The 18,127-nt window shown below is 35.9% G+C and overlaps 1 pseudogene; it reads left to right on the forward strand.

Annotated features, from left to right (window-relative positions):
* The first annotated feature begins 10,345 nt into the window (after positions 1-10,345).
* Positions 10,346-10,495, forward strand: LOC114711024 (annotated as a pseudogene).
* The last annotated feature ends 7,632 nt before the right edge of the window (positions 10,496-18,127 follow it).

The raw sequence follows: 18,127 nt of genomic DNA on the forward strand, positions 1-18,127 counted from the left end.
TCCTATTGGCCTGCTGGTTTATATTTGTTGTTGTTGGTTTATTTTCATCAGATCTTTCCTTGTTATACCCTCATTTCTCCCTTTTGAAATGAGAAAGTTTATTCTGTGTACCATTTCATACAAAAATTATGGAACATTACTTTTATTGTAAAGGAGCTCATGGTAAAAGACTGCCTAAATCTCAGAAAAAAAATTGAACTTACAGTCTTGAATGATCTTGGAATTGTTAATGACTAAGAGAACTTTGGAAGGTAGAATGAACACATTTTGTGCCAAAATGTCTATAAGAAAAAAGGCATAGCAATTTATGATTTAAAAATGATATGTTGAGTGTCAGGTTGACAAGGAATAGAATTGCAATGGTTTATGTTAATAACCAGCTTGACAGAAACTAAAACCACTTTGGAGAAATATGTACGGGCATGTCTGTGAAGGATCGTCTTGATGAGATAAGTTGAGTTGAGAAGAGTTATAACTGATGACCTGAATAAAAACAAGGAAGTTGGCTGAGTACTAGTTTTCATTGGTATTTCATGACTGAGGATGAAATGTGACCAGCTAGCCTCCTGTTTCTGTCACCCTGGCTCCCTGACCAGCTGCTGTGGGATGGTCTGTATGTCAAATTGCTCTGATTGGTCAATAAATAAAATGCTGATTGGCCAGCGGCTAGGCAGGAAGTATAGGCAGGACTAACAGAGAGGAGAAAAGAAAGAACAGGAAGGTGGAAGGAGTCACTGCCAGCCGCCACCATGACAAGGAGCATGTGAAGATGCTGGTAAGCCACGAGACACGTGGCAAGGTATAGGTTTATGTAAATGGATTAATTTAAGCTATAAGAACAGTTAGCAAGAAGCCTGCCACGGCCATACAGTTTGTAAGCAATATAAGTCTCTGTGTTTACTTGGTTGGGTCTGAGCAGCGGTGGGACTGGCGGGTGACAAAGATTTGTCCTGACTGTGGGCAAGGCAGGTAAACTCTAGCTACAACCAGCTGCCATGTCTTTTCTGCCATGATGGAAGAAGCCTCTCAAACCATCAACCCAAGTAAATGCTTCCTCTCTTAAATTATAGCAATGAAACTAGTAACTAATAAAGATGTCAGGAATATTGTTAGTAAGTCAAATTATCTCCAATGCACGAAAATGAAAAGCTAGGCATATAGGATTTTTCTGTCTCAAAATTTGACAATGCATGACAGGAAAGCAAATCTGGTGTTCAAAGGTCTAAATTAGAATATCTGCCAAAGGCAGTTAGCACAGAGCCACTGTGAGGATTAGACACTAAGAATTATGTCATAGAGTTAGCATACCACTTAGTACTACATGTGAAGTATTATGCACATTTTTGTATTAAAGCCCCATAGAAGCAGACTAAAATTATTCCTACTATGGTGCATGTGTTTTCTTAAAAAAATATGCAGTCAAAAGTTTTCTCTGGTCCCACTCGGCACCATGGTCCTGCAAATGCTTATAAAATAATCACTCATAGGCTTAATATTATTTACCAATTACATGGCCTATGGCAGGCCTCTTGCTAGCTAGCTCTTATAACTTAACCCACTTCTATTAATCTATAGGTTGCCATGTGGCCATGCCATTACCAGTCTACTGGCATGTTGCCCCTTGGGTGGCAGGCTGGCATCTTTCCAGACTATGCCTTTCTCTTTCTTGTCTCCCTCCTTGGGTTTCATGCCTACCTCTAAACTGCCTTGCAATAGGCCAAAGCAGGTTTTTTTTTTCATCTTTATATTAAGAATTTTTTTTCATTTTACACACCAATCAGAGATCCCCCTCTTCCCTCCACCTGCCCCCCTAGTCTTCCCTTCCAACTGACCCTCCATTCCCCCCACAAGAAGACAAAGCCTCCCAGGGGAGGCCCATCCAACAGAGGCAAGTCCAAGTCCTTCCCCCTGCCTCAAGGCTGTACAAGGTGTCTCATCATAGGTAGTGGGCTCCAAAAAGACCCCTTATGCACCAGAGGTGGATTTTGATTCTACCACCAGGGGGCCCCTCAAGCAAATCAAGCTACACAATTGTCTTGCCATGCAGAGGGCCTAGTCCAGTCCCGTGCAGGCTCCATAGCCATTGATCCAATTTTCATGAGTTCCCACAAGTTTGGTTTGGTCATCTCTGCAGGTTTCCCCATCATGATCCTGATGTACTTGCTCATAGAGTCCCTCAATGGAGGGAGATATCATGGGGATAGAGAGAAACCTGGTACTAGAGAAGTAGCCAGGAATTCCCAAGGGTGACCCCAGTTTAGACTACTAGAAATAGTGGAGAGGGTACCTGAACTGAACTGACTTGCCCCAGTGATCAGATCAGTGAATACCCTGTCATCACAGAGCTTTTCTCCAATGACTGAAGGAGGCAGATGCAGAGATCCACAGCCAAACACCAGCAGAACTCCAGGAGTCCAGTTGGAGAGAGAAGCAGGTTATTTAATAACCACTGGGAAAAACATACATTCACAGCATACAGGAAGATATCCCCCAGCAAAAATGATTTCTGTTTTCTTCAAAAACCAAAAGTAGTTTATGCCTAGACAAGTTTCATTCATCTCAGAAGATAATTTAGTGCTGGAAAATATTGATATTTTTGGAGTTTTATTTTATTTTATACATTTTTCTCTTATATATATTCAATAATAATACTGAAATTTTCATGAAGAACCTTCTTCAGGTATTTAGAACTGTAATGCTTGCATTGCATAAACATATTCCAGAATGTTAAGTGTATCATATGGGCTATGTAAAAAGTTATTGTTTTAATGCTCCTGCTTTAAATTTTGAAACACTTAGATGTCAAAATCAAGATGTCTAACCATTCTGATTACTTATAGTAAGTATGTCCTCTGGGAATTATATCATAATACAAGAGTTTTATATTAGGATTATATGAAGATATTAACTACTCAAATGTTCTTCTCTTGTATGACAAAGAGAACTTTTCTTGTTAGCAACTGATCTGAAGAGGAAGATGAACAATTAATGTCAGCAGAAAAAGAAATGTAATACAGGTCAGCTTCTTATGAAACATTTCAGGACACTGGAAAAAAAAATCTGGACAACAACTTGAGGACAGTCAGCTCAGTGGGAAAATGTTATTGCCCCTTTGACTTGAAGCACTCCCATGTTATCATTTTAGTTGACAAAATATCACAGCCTTACCTGCTGCTGAAGGTAGACACAAATCAGGGTGGTCAGAAGAGCTTGTGGGAATTCAAAGGAAAATTTTGGAAACAAGAAAGATATAGGAGAAATGTAATAATAAATTCTTCACACATTTGTGGATGGCAGCTACAGTAAGAACATCCAGGAAACCACAGAGATGTCAGTGAAGTGGAAGACAAGGAAAATATGAACTTGCAGCCCTTCTGTGCATAAACCTTCTTTCCCACACAGATAGAGGAGACATGGAAAAATTTATGAGCTTGAGTTATCAGCATGTCCTCTAAAAGAAATAATTATTTGTCTCTGAAACATATAAGTAAATGGAAATTCATTAAGGAGTCAAAATAATAAATAAGAAAATAAGTAAATACTAAACTGATACAGACGTGATCACACACAACAAAGAAGAAGTATTTAAGTATGAGTTCAGAGGTATAATTCACCATCCAAACAAAGAAAGCATTTGAAAAAGCAAATAGAATCCAGAATGACTATACTATGTTATCTGTCATATAGGATCACCAACAAATTACTATTCATTAAGTAGAAAAATAAATTAGAACACTAAGCAAAAACTTGGGGTGGGACACAGCTATTCAAAATTAATTTCAAATGTGCCTACATCTTGATTTAAAATATTAAAGAATCATGATCTCTATTTTAAAAGAATCCAAGGATTTTGTTATCAAATGAGCAAAGGAAAGTATTAAGCCTATAAGGAATGTCTGTTGAAAAACAGAAACTAGTTTTTAAAGCTCTAATTTAAATACTAGAAATAAATTAAAAAGTATAATAGCTTAAATCAAAGTTCTGCTTAATAATACATAATTTGAAAAGTTTATGATATCAAAATGAATAATTAGTGAGTTTAGAGCTAGAACAATAGTTTTATTTATTCACAAAATGGAGTGAGAACATTCAAAAATAGATAATTAAACAGATACTTAGAGATTATATGAAAAAATTACCAAACATCTTATATAAAAAAATTATATAGTTTCAAGAGAAGATAAAAGGTCAAAAAATATTTAAAGTATACTGGTGACCCTAACCCCCAAGACTTGGTGAAAATATTAATGTACAGATTCAATGACTTCAATGAACAACCAAATAATATCTACACAAAGAGAATTATAATTGTAATACAGCAATCAATTACAAGTGAAAAAAAATGGAAAAATCCTAAAAGTGTTATCTACATCATATTACATATTGGTGCAATAAATGGCTAAATTCTCATCAGAAATAAAGGAAGTAAAATCATAAAACAACATACTCTAATTACTATCAAAAAACCTTATAAAGTAAGGATATGTATATCCAGTGAAATTATTATTTTTAATGATTTTAGGTGACAATGTTTTCAATGAATAAAAAAGAAATTAATTCATTTCTAACACAGTTCATCACAACAACTACAAAATGAATTCAAGTTAAAATGAATTCTTGTATTAATACTTCAAATTCATAGAAAAGAACAAACGGAACCAAAAAAGTTCATATAGATATATAAATACAAGATATATAATCTTCTATTTTTGAGTGTGTAATGTCTATCTATATACACACATGCAAATACACACACATGCACACAAACATGTTCAATTCTATATATTACCAAAAGGCAATATAAAGTAATTCATACATTTATTAATAGATTAAACAGCATAATAATAATGCAAAGAAATTGATTTTGGTAGCTGTTACATATGTGCATATATTTGTCAAGTCTCAATTTTTATTGGTGGATTTTACTTTCTCAATAAAGAAGATTTTGAATAGAAAAAAAAAAAAAAACACACTTTCTCAGACTTCTGCTGAAAGCCAGAGGTTTTATCTGAATAAAAACAATTGTCAGAAGACCTCAGTATTGTCTATGTCTGTGCAGATGGAGGAAGCTATGATAGTCAAATCTTGAATGGAAAGGAAAACGTTTCCTCTCTATACTAAACTATGTGTCAACATATATTTTGAAGGGAGAATGTTTTAGTAATAATGGAAGAATTTGAGAAGCCTATCTAGACAAATAAACTGCAGCATTAAATGAATCAAGTGGCAGAATACTACGGAACTTCTCATACTGATTGAACATGCTATCTACCCTATGTATGATGACAAGGTATTGTCAGAAGACATTGAGAAAGTGGCAGGTTAATGCTTTGACCTCTTTAGTAACACTCAAGATTTTAATCTGAAGCTATATTTTTTCACATATAAGTCTGAATTTATTAGCAGGATGAATTGAATAATTCAGAAAATGCATTACTTTTAAATCAGCATTTCCCAGAAGCACTACCCATGACTTTGTTGTAAGAAATCACCTGCAAATGACAATGCCAAACTTTGTCTGTGAGTGCACCTTTCCTCCGATCATATGTATTCCTGGCACGACTTTACTTTTCTTCCATGGATATTTTATTGTTTTTCTACTTTTCATCAGGGTTGGGTTGCCATGGCAATAAAGTAGGCTATCTTGTTGGATTTCACCTCTGCTGTCTTGCTTCATATGGTTCCCTCTGCTCAGAGCAAACATGGTGGATGCTGCACACATACAGATGTCTAATTCTGTGTTTCCTTCCTGAGTGTGTTTGGCAGTGAGTCTCCAGGGACAGCTGAAGCAGCCCTTCACAAACTGGCACTCATCCTTCTCTCTAATGGCTACCCTCGTGGGTCTAACTTGTTCTGTGATCTCTCTTTTAAAAAGGAAGATGCAACTCTCAAAAGAATTATTTTCCATTAGAAAGCCAAGTCTTGTAACATTTCAATTAACTTAGTTGTCAAATCAATTCTAAATACATTCCACTTCAAAGTTACCTGTCCTTCAGGCATAAAACAACGAGAAACAATCAAAAAGGGGTATAGAGTCACCACAAACAGAGGTGTATAAACATTTTAGATTTTAATCTCTACTTAATAATTCAAGGAATGCTGTGGGATGGTCTGTATGTCAAATTGCTCTGATTGGTCAATAAATAAAACACTGTCTGGCCAGTGGCCAGGCAGGAAGTATAGGCAGGACTAACAGAGAGGAGAATTGAGAGAACAGGAAGGTAGAGGGAGACACTGCCAGTTGCCGCCATGACAAGCAGCATGTTAAGATGCTGGTAAGCCATGAGACACGTGGCAATGTATAGATTTGTAGAAATGGATTAATTTAAGATATAAGAACAGTTAGCAAGAAGCCTGCCATGGCCATACAGTTTGTAAACAATATAAGTATCTGTGTTTACTTGGTTGGGTCTGAGCGGCTGTGGGACTGGTAGGTGACAGAGATTTGTCCTGACTATGCACCAGGCAGGAAAACTCTAGCTACAAAGGAATATTCTTTTTCCTGTTTGAATATACAATATGAACCTTTGAGAAAGATGTAGTGGTCTCTAAGCAGATAAAGCATCAGACATTAAATATTTGTTGAAGGGTTAAATGCGTATAAAATATAGAGTGTTTATATTAAAAACGTACACACATGGGTATATCATAGGGTGCTGAATGAAAGCTGAAGGCTCACTTTATTTTTTTTTAATTCTAATGTTGGGAGATGTGTTCACAGTGTGCATCTTAGCTAGGACAAAGATTTAAATAATGACTTAAGGTTAGGATAAGTTGTTTTTGTTAATGGCTTTGAGGTAGAAAAGCATGGGGAACAATTTAAAGCATAGAGAGACTCACGTTCAGTAGTTGAGCCAGGTACTCATTGAGGTCAGGGAGCAAAAACAACGGTAGCCTGGCTATTGCTGGCTGACATACATCTCTGACTAGGATGAGTTAGAGATCAAGGGTGATGATTAATTCCTTGTATCCATTTCTTTCCTCTGCTTCCTAATATGATTTAATAAAAACCTGTTGATGTGTGAGTATGCACCCCGAGGACTTAAAGCAGAAATGATGGGTTATTTTTCACATATAAACCTTTAGATTTGTGATTCCTTTAAGATTTTTTGTAAGATTTCCTGTTGAGATAAATAAAATGATTGGTCCTTTCTTTGTAGCTGCAAAATGCAGCCTGACAGCAAAAGAACTATCTGAGAAAAATATCTTGCTTGCTTACACTTTGTTACTCTATAATAAGTTGCTTGGACATGAATGCATGTGCATTCTTGAGGGATAATTTGTTTTTCACCTGTAATAAGTAAAATGTTTAATCATGTAAGGGAAATGAGAAACTTTGCTTTTTCCCTGCATGCATTATAATCATTCATTGGAAAAACGGAAAGTAACCATATTGTAATTTTTATGTTGTTTCAAAGATTTTGCATATATATATATATATATATATATATATATATATATATATATTGTAAAGGAAAAATAAAGATATAGAGATGACAGAAAGGCCCTAAAGGCGTGCGCGCGCGTGTGTGTGTGTGTGTGTGTGTGTGTGTGTGGCTGAATGATATACCATACAGCAGCAGCTGCTCTTCCAGAGAACATGGGTTCAAATCCCAGCACCCATATGCAAATCACAACCAGTTACTTCGTTTCCAACACCCTCTTTTCACCTACCTGGGCACCTGGCATGTATGTGGTACACAGACATATATGAATAAAATACTTATGCACATAAAATAAATAAATTAAAAAAAAATGCCAGGTGTAGTGGTGAACGCCTTTAATCCCAGCACTCAGGAAGAAAAGGCAAAAAGATCTCTGTGAGTTCAAGGCCAGGCTGATCTCCGAAGCAAGTTCCAGGCCAGCTAAGGCTGTAACACAGAGAAAGCCTGTCTCAAAAAACCAAACCAAACTAAAACAGACAAACAAAAAAGAATATAATAAGAACAGAAACAGACAGGTTTGATAAATGAAGACATGTCTAAAAATAACTCACCATGAAACACAAATAAATTCACTAAGTAGAAAGCATGAGATAAACATAAACAATATTCCAGAGTCATAGAGATAGGATCACAATCACAGAGTTGCACTATGCTCACTTAATTTAACAATTCATGACATAAAATATTTTATGTATGGTTTTATATATAATAATATATTATTATATATTCTAGACCTACCTATCCAAATATAATGGAAAATAATACATAGTAAGCAAAAAGAAAATTTAAAATGTAATTTTTTTCTGAATTTGAAGAATAACTGAAAGATGGATACTACATGGATCTGATCTGAATTGAAGCAATATATAAGAAAAATCTACTGGAAAACATTGTCCCTATGATTCAATGGGATAGAAGCAGAGTCAATGATGCAAGATAAAACAATGAGTTAAAACAAAAAATACTTGATGCATTAAAAAATGTTTGCATAAAAATTGCACCAATAAAGACATATTCTGTCTAAGGTTTGACAGTTCAAATAGAAACCAGTGCCCTACAAGAAGTATGGGCTCAGAAGAAATATAAAGAACAGGGCTAGAAATTAATCAAGGAATTCTATGAGAATACCAAAGTAATGCATAGACTCAGAAATTCAAATTTCTGTCCAAAATGAGTTCCAGAACATTGAGTATATGAAATAGAATAAACACTACTTTTAAACATAAAAGATTTAACACTAAAAGGAATGGAATCTTTAGCTAAGAAACCATATGAGACACTTGTGAATCTCAGAATGAATAGTGATGTCAGTTAAAATAATAACAGCAACAAAAATGCTGAAATCTTAACCTTCAATGTGACTCTGTAGAACTAGTCTTCTAAAAGAAGGGATTAAGTTAAAATTAGACTGTTAGGATAGGATCTAATATAATCTAACTGGACTCCTTGTAAAATTAGATTAGAACAAAGATACAACAGAGATCATCAGTAACCTGAGAAAGCCCTCCTGAGGATACTGAGGAGATGGCTGTCTGGAAAAAAAAAAAGAAAGAAGAAAGAAAGAAAGAGAAGAAAAAAGGCAAATAAAAAATACCTCATCCAAACACACTGATGTTGAAGTTTTAGACTCGAGTCAACAAAATAAGTTGATAAGTTTCTGTGGCTTGTCAGGCTAATATGTGCTATTTTGATAAGGCAAAAACATTAATGGTGAAAAATATTATAAAACTACAGACAACCCAACAGAATAATATTCTTCTCAGAGTAGCAGAGGCTGAATGGCTTAAGCAACAGAAATTTATGATCTTTCATTCTGGAGGCAGCAGGCCCCAGATCAAGGTTCCAGAAGAGATGGTTTCTGGTGAAGGGTTTCTTCCAATTCTGCAGAAGACTATCTTCACAGTGGGTCCTCTGTGACATAATATACTTTTGGTGACCCAGTTTGTAATAAAGACATTAGCTTAATGGACAAAAGGGTCCACTCTAAAGACTTTATTCAACCTTTATTACCTCCTTATGATTCAGTAAGAGCAACTATTGGGACTAAAAGGAATGTTAGAATTAAACATGGGAAACTGGAATACTGAGGGAGGTAAGCAGGAGGTTGTGAAGCTCTGTATGAGACTGCCACCAGATAAGAGGAAGGCTTCCACTCTGGTGTTGCCCAACTCCATCACCAGGAACACATGGGACACTATTGTGCTCTAACATATTCTTACAAGTGGTTAGTTGCAAGACATAAAATTGTGGGTCAGGACAGCTTCTGAAACTAAAGCTTTACCTGTAAGAGAAAAATCACCCAGGTTTCCCCAAAGACAAATACCTGGATATGAAGTAACAAAAAAAAAAAAAAATACTGCAGCTATATATTAGGTGCTGTGATAAGACTTAGCTCCTCACCATAGTGAAACCATAAGCTAGTCACTCAAATGCTTTAGCAAACAGTATGTATCTTAAATAACAGCTATCAGACTCTACCAATTTGCAAAACAGAGGCATTCCAAAGAAAATGACTCCTGGACTCAAAACTTGCAGAAAAGGCAAGGTGAGTAGCTAGCCAAACAAGTCAGAGATAGATCCTATTGTTGCATTCTCCAGAGCAAGTGAGTACAGTGGCATCATATGAAAGGCACCTTGGAAGGTGACTTGTCTTCAGAAGTCCATTTAAAAGGAAGCAAGGCATTAGGAGAGTAGAGTGCTTGTGATCAGAACATCTTTCAATAGTGTGATTATAGATACCCCAACTCCTATTAATGTTGCACTGGGATTAAGCTATCAAATGTAAAGTAAAAGAAAAAGCATTGTAAGGAGAACCAGAAAAAATTATGAAATAGAGGAGCAAAGGAAAAGAGTTCAGAACTATTAATGACATGGAAAACTCCTTTTAAAAGCTGATTTACATACTTCCCTGGCAGGGGAGATACCATGATCACGAAGGCGGTTTTCCCAGGGCGAGGCTTATCCATTACACTCCGGACGTGCTGACCCCTGCAATTTCCCCAAACTGCATAATTTGTGGTAGTGGGGGACTGCATTTGCGCTCTCCCTAAAAAAAAAAAAAAGAAAAAGAAAAAAAAAGCTGATTTACGGGAGTGGTGAGGTGGGGTGAAGATTAGGACTCTGTCTCCTCCTGGATGAGTTCCTTTTCCATTTCTTTGCCTAATACCTGACAAAAGGAAATTAAGGAAAGAAGGGTTTCTGTTTTGTTTTGTTTTGTTTTGTTTTGTTTTGTTCTGTTCTGTTCTGTTCTGTTCTGTTCTGTTCTGTTCTGTTCTGTTTTGTTTTGTTTTGTTTTGTTTTGTTCTGTTCTGTTTTGTTTTGTTTTGTTTTGTTTTGTTTTCTCTCAGATTGAAGGTACAGTGTTTCATGTCAGGTTTCTTCCACAGTTAATCTTTCACAATCAGTGCCTGGTAAGTTATACTGCTCAGCTGTCCATATAAATCTAGACTGTTCCATAAGGTAACAGTCCTGAGTTTTAACTGATAGTCTCTACATCATAATTATTAAGTTTATATACACTAAAATATGAATCCTTAAATATGTCATTATAACAGCATATTATTTTTCTTAGTTACATTGTCCAATTCTAAAAAGCATTATAGTATTTAATATTAGTATACCTGAGAAGTTGATATTGACCTTAGTTGAGGTATTGAAATCAACATATAGAAGCAAAGTAACTGTTTAATGGTATACTTCAGTAAAGTGAAAAACGTGGAGTCCAAATGTATCTGATTCCAAAGCCTGGTTCTTAATCATTGATATATAAACCCCATTAGAAGTATATAAGGGATCATTAAAAGAAGAACTATGAATAAAATGATTTTAGGGGAAAAATACTACTCAACATATTTGTTAGTCAAGTCTGGGGAGAAAAATGAAGTATGCATTATAGTGGCTTTCACTGTGCAGGAAATATTAACAGAGGAAATGATGTTGACTTTAGAATTTGATTGCATAACACCATTTTTCTGTGCAACTAATGTTGCATTATGTAGAATTTTAGCACCTGAGAGTGTTTTTCTCAAAACTGATTCTTAAATCTGTTTGAAAGAAAATATAGTTCAGTTGGAGAACACTTGCCTAACATATTTGGAAATCTGTGTACTCAATATCAAGTATTAGAGGAAAAAAAGAAAAAGATATTTTGATAAATGTTCAACATCTGATAATACATAATGCATATTAGCATATTTTAGAACAATAAGTCTGTAGTTGTTTATTTTTTCAAACACTTATTAAAACAGTTGTTTTCTTCAAGACATTAAACATTTATATATACATATATGTATGTTTGTTTTATTTAAAAAGCATTTGTCTATCTATCTATTTATTTATAATGAATAAATGAGAATGGGCTATAACAATTTCTTGAGTAAAATATAATTCTCTAATCCGCATAGATTTGCTTCCAATTATATAGGCTAACATAAAAAACATAAAAAGCTACATAACCTTCAAACAATTTTGTAGGAAATTAAAAATATATTTAAAAGCATAAGAAACTAAATACAAGTAAAATCCCATTCAAATTCTGCATAGGAGAATTGTCTACTTTTATTTTAAGCTTTGTTTCCTAGAATGTGTGTAAATGAATGATTTATAAATACAAAACAGTAATTACTCCTCTTTAAAAAGTCATATTTCTTCATCCTTGTTGAAAACCACATGAATGTGAGGCTTCACATGAGTTAAATTATGATGGGTGCTCTATACCATTTGTAGAATTGAGTCATATTAAACAGATCCATGAGGATATTTCCCTCTGCACTTTCTTGCCTGCTCCATCAACTCTGTCACTTGCTTCCCCTTTTCTGCCCTTTCTCAAATCAATTCATTTCTATGCAAATGTCTGCATCCCCATATGGAGGATATGTGATAAGAAACCAGAATTTTTCTATAGACAGGCTGCTTATTGAGTAATACATCCATCGTTTCTTCAAACAGATAATCTATGACTACCACCATTTATTCATTAGAGTGGTGTTTTCCAACCCGAGGCAAGGACACTATTTTAATTTTGCTTGAGAGCTACCAGGCACATCTCTGCTTTGTCACGGCCAGCAGTCCCACTCTGCATATACGTTCCAGGAGCAATATCCTTTAGAGCCCTCAATATATTCTTTCCTTGTAAAATGACATTCATCTTCCATGTTTCCTGATTTATCCAGTCTCAGTTGTCTGTCTGAAAGTCCAGCCTGGTGGCTATCGTAACCTACTTTCCTTCTATTAATCTGTGTTATACAAATGACCATTTAAATAGTTCGCCTTTCTTTAAATTATTTGATAAATAACATGTTGCTAAATTATTTAAGCATAAGCAATACTTCTAATTTGCTTTCTGTTCTCAACACCAACTGCCATATGCTTGTTTCAAGGAGATGTGCATTAAGGATGCAATGGATCAGAATCAGTATGGTTATTAACAAGGATAAATTAAGGTGGGTTGAAGTTGTCTTGCTGAAAGGAAAAAGCCAATGTAAAATAATGAAGACCTATTAAGTTTCTGAAGTTATATTATCCAATAGATTTATGTTTTCAAAGAGTATGGGGGAGGAGCTCTGTTTGCATCGTGTGATTATGAGTTTTGTATGCCAACATGTATCCCGGCTAAGCATTTCTTCTGAGTTTATCTAGGGACATGTTTCTGTATAAGACTAGTGTCTGAAGCTGAGTGCTCAGCAAAGCAACTTACCCTCCCCACTGATGATGGGCACTGTCTTACCTGCTAAAGCCTGCATAAGATATGGCAAGACACAGCAAGGAGACATGCATTGCTTTTTCCTGCCTCTCTTCGACACCCAGGACATTCCATCTTTTCTTGGGCTTTGCAGTAGATTACATCATAGGATCCCTGTTTCTCACAATTTCAGATAGCAAACTTGTTTCCATCACTTGCTTTCCAGATGTTCAAGTTTATAGATGCCATGTTGTGGATTCTCAGTGACGTTACTGTGTAAATTAGGCTCTTAAGATCAATAAATATATGCTTTATGCTGATTTTTAACAAGCATTGTATTTAACATATGGAAAGTTGTCAAATATGAGACCCAGATTAATTACTGGGGTGTGCTGTACTTAAATCTCCATTTGAACTGTTTGGAAAGAGCCTTATTTGGGGTTTTGTCTTGCATTTGTTATTCTTGTTTTATTTCTTCTCTCAAATTTTACAATCAAATTTTTAGTATGAATTTTAAATTTGCAAAAAATAGTACATTCATTGGTTCTATTATTAAAGCTTATTTCAACAATTACTTAGCATTAGCACCAAAGAACAGAACTTTGAATACACTATAGAATTAACGCTAAAAGGAGTCTTGTAGACAGTCCACGACGTAATTCTTATTTTTTAAAGATTTGCTTATTTTTATTTTTGAATATGACTATTCTTCTCTCCATTATATGTATGTGTGCCACATGCATGTCTGGTGCTTGTGGCAGCCAAAAGAGGATGTTAGATTTTCCTCAAATGGAATTACAGGTGTCTGAGTCACCAAGTAGGTGCTGGGAACCAAATCTTGTCCTATGCCAGTGGAACAAATGCTTTTGACTACTGAGTCACCTCTCCAGTCCCACAATTTAGTTATTCAAATATTCAAAATTGAGAATGATACATTTTGATTGCATGGCGAAATTTCAAATTTTAAAGATTTTTTTTTTTTGGTCATATATCTTCTAGCTATGTCTAAAATTTAAGTGACTTTCTGGAGATCAGAAAAGCAATAATTATTATTTATTACTCCTAGACACCTGATAAAGGAACGATTACAGAATTCACAGCAATGTGACTTTTGGCTGCTCTGATAATGCTATATTGTTATTTTCTCTAAATTAAAACATTCCACTTAAGGGGTTGGGGATTTAGCTCAGCAGTAGAGCACTTGCCTAGCAAGCACAAGGCCCTGGCTTCTGTCTTCAGCTCCAGAAAAAAAAAAATCCACTGACCGGGCAAGGTGGCACACGACTTTAATCCCAGCACTCAGGAGGCAGAGGCAGGCGGATCTCTGCGAGTTCAAGGCCAGCCTGAACTACCAAGTGAGTTCCAGGAAAAGGCACAAAGCTACACAGAGAAACCCTGTCTCAAAAAACCAAAAAAAAAAAAAAAATTCCACTTAAGTCTTGGAGGAAAAAAAAAAAAAAACAGAACTTGGAAGTCACAGAATGCTCCTAATATTTAAGAAAATTCCCAAGTCTCCATAAAGTTACATGAACAGTAATAATTGCTGAGAAAACAAGACTCTCTGACCACCTTATCTGCCTATAAATTCAGCATAGCTCTTCAGGGGTGTAGCTTCCATTTCTCATCCACAATAGGTTGGGCATTTGTGTGATATTCTTGCCTTTGGGTCATTTATGCTTCACTAAGTAATTCTTCACTACCACTCTCCTATGAAACTACAATAAGGTCACCAGTTAGTAAACTGGATTTAATCATTTCTTTAGTTTGTCATAAGTCCTATATCTAAGCATGGAGTTTGTCTGCATTTCTCCAGAAAGTCAGACAACAGGTAGATGTGGTGGTATTGTGTTCCCCAAAATATTGTGTACTCTAATAAATTTATCTGGGGTCAGAGAACAGACAGCCACTAGATACAAAGGCCAGAAAATGGTGGCACTCACACCTTTAATCCTAGCATTCCAGAGATAGAAATCCCTCTGGATCTCTGTGAGTTCAAGGCCACATTGGAAATAGGCCAAGCATGGTGACACGCTTTTAATCCCAGAAAGCCAGCCTTTAATCCCAGGGAGTGGTGGTAGAAAGCAAAAAGATATATAAGGCGTGAGGACCAGAAACTAGAAGATTTTGGCTGGTTAAGCATTCAGGCTTTTGAGCAGTAATTCAGCTGAGACCCATTCTGGATGAGGACTCAGAGGCCTCCAGTCTGAGGAGACAAGACCAGCTGAGGATCCGGCAAGGTGAGATAGCTGTGGCTTGTTCTGTCTCTCTGATCTACCAGCATGGACCCCAATAACTCGCCTCAGGTTTGATTTTATTAATAAGAACTTTTAAGATTCCTGCTACAGGTAGATGCCCAAAAGAAACAATTGAAAATAAAAAACATATTTTAATTTGTAGTTTATTAGTCTAAGATATCAAGATCCATCACTTTAATTCCCATATCAAGGCACAATCATTGTGGTAGAAGGGCATGGTAAAAGAAATCTGCCTCATGTCAACCAAGAAGCAAAAAGACTTAACAGAAAGGAAGCAAAACTGAATTATACCATGCAAAGGTAACCCAGTTCTTTCACCTTGGACAGTCACATCACTTCTCAGTAATCGATTCAACTCTGAATTCATCAATGGATTAACCTTTGATTAGGTTAGTGACCTCGTGGTCCAATAGAAACTCACTTACAAATACACCTACAGTTAATTAACTAGGGTTTTCTCAATTCTATGAAGTTGACAATCATGATTAATTGATAGAGCCCTTTAAGTCATATTCTTCTTAAAGGTCAGTATCCATCAATGGGTTGAAACTCATAGATTCAAGAATAGGGTGCCATCTTCTGGTGGTATCACAATTTGGCAGGCAGATAGCATCACCCTGGAAGTGAAAACAAAAGGGAGAGAGATTTGTGACCAGACAAGAAGTGGGCAAAAGGCTGAGTCAGACAACTTCTTTATAACACTCCATTCTCTTGAGAAATAAACTAGTCTGTATCATGATATCTTCCGAGGCTGGTATCTATGACATAACTACTTTGCTTCTAATGTTTCTGCTGTTCTTCAGAAGGGCCACAGCAGGTTCCAAGCTTTCAGTACAAAGGATTCTGAGAGACACTCACAAACAATAGTGAAATCACAACACCCATGTAGTTTAACTAGTTCTCTTGCACCCACAGGACACCTCAGTCAATGCCATATGAAGGACAGTAGATGAAATTGGTGCCTATTTCATTCCCTTAATTTTATCTCTCCCATTTTCTTAGCATCATCTTGTTTCCAGGTATCTCTATATTTCAAAGAATTTCTATTTTCGTCTTCTAATGAGTCTTTGCTCATTCTTTAAATATTAATATTCCTCTATGTCAACCAACTTCCGTTCTCCTTAGTGTCCTTCTCTAAATATTCATATCTATTTCCATGCTTTATTTTCTTATATATTGAAAAGCAATATTCATTGCATATGTCTAAGTACCAGATACTACTTTAGACAATGTGGCTATAATTAAGAAAATATTATTTAAGTCATCTCTCTCTGCATATGTCATCTTCTTATCTGCTCATGGATCCTGACTCTATATATCTACATTAAAGTTCTCTCAGAAGAGATTCTACACTCTGAGCTTGAAATTCTTTTTGGTCATAAATAACATCTGTCCAAATTTCACACAGACACATCTTTTTTAAGATTTATTTATGTTTGTATTATAGATATGACTATTTCACATGGATGTGTGTACATGTACCATGTGTGGACCTGTGTGTGTGTGCCTAGTGTCTGCAGAGGATCTCGTGGAAGTCAGAGTTAACTGTACGTAAACATGGTTATGAACTGCCATGAGGGTACTGGGGTCTTCTGCAAGAGCAACAAGCTCCTTGCTATCAGATGAATAACTCATGTTATAAAAATTCTTCCCAGACAGTTTTTTTTTTGAAACTTCAAGGCTGGGTAAATAATTACACACTATGTTAAATTCAATAATTCATTCATTCACTTAGAATAACTTTCTTCTAACTGCATCTACCAGATATATACTTAATTATTGCTTTACATGAAAACATAAAATAAGCCATTAAGGGAAGAAAATAAGTCTCTAGTAAATAATTTAATGTACTAGACTTACATAACATATTGAGCAAATAATACCCTTCCTTTGGTATACATAATATATTTTAAACAACTTTTACTCTGTGCTATTACTATGCTGTCATTGCTCCTGATATTATTAATAATCATGCCTTCTCAATAACGAACATCTTTAAATTCTCAAAATGGCCTCATATTTATCATGTTTAATCCAAATCACTTTGAAGGGAAAGTTATTAAAGTTTGATATTTCTACTTTTAATGACAAATAAATTGAAGTTCAGATAGATTAACTCAAGTTGAATGCCTTATGTAGAGAACTGGCTTCTAGAGCCTTGGACAAATCTTAGACCTGGAATTACATAAAATTCCTAGCAAGCCTCATTTTCTGCTCACTAAGCGAGTAACTGACTCTAGATTTTTCTTTCCTTCTTCTTTTAAATTTATTTTAGCCACCAACTACACCCTTCTCTCCTCTCATCCCCATTCTCAATCCCCTTTACATGCTGCCCCCCATCAACTCCTCAGAAAGGGTAAGGCCTCCCACGGGGAGTTAAAAAAGTCTGGCATATCAAATTAAGGCAGGACCAAGCCCGTCGTCCCCACTGCATAGAGGCTGAGCAGGAAACCCATCATAGGGAGTGGGCTCATGAGCTAGGGACAGATCCTGGTGGCCCTGCTGGGGCCCCACAAACAGACCAAGCTACGCAACTGTCACCCTCATGCAGAGGACCTAGGACTGACACTCTACTTTAAACTCTCTCTTTCTGAAACTCTGCCTCCAAGGCCAGCAGGGTCTAGCATAGTGAAGGGCTCATCTGCTCTGAAGTAACGTGTTTTGTCTTGAGTTCTCCTCTGTTTCCATCTTGGCGCTTCCTGCAGCTCTACCTGAAAACACCGCCTCATTTTAAAAGTATCATGTAT

This window comes from Peromyscus leucopus, chromosome 6 (genome assembly GCF_004664715.2).
Source record: "Peromyscus leucopus breed LL Stock chromosome 6, UCI_PerLeu_2.1, whole genome shotgun sequence".
In the NCBI taxonomy this organism is placed as follows: Eukaryota; Metazoa; Chordata; class Mammalia; order Rodentia; family Cricetidae; genus Peromyscus; species Peromyscus leucopus.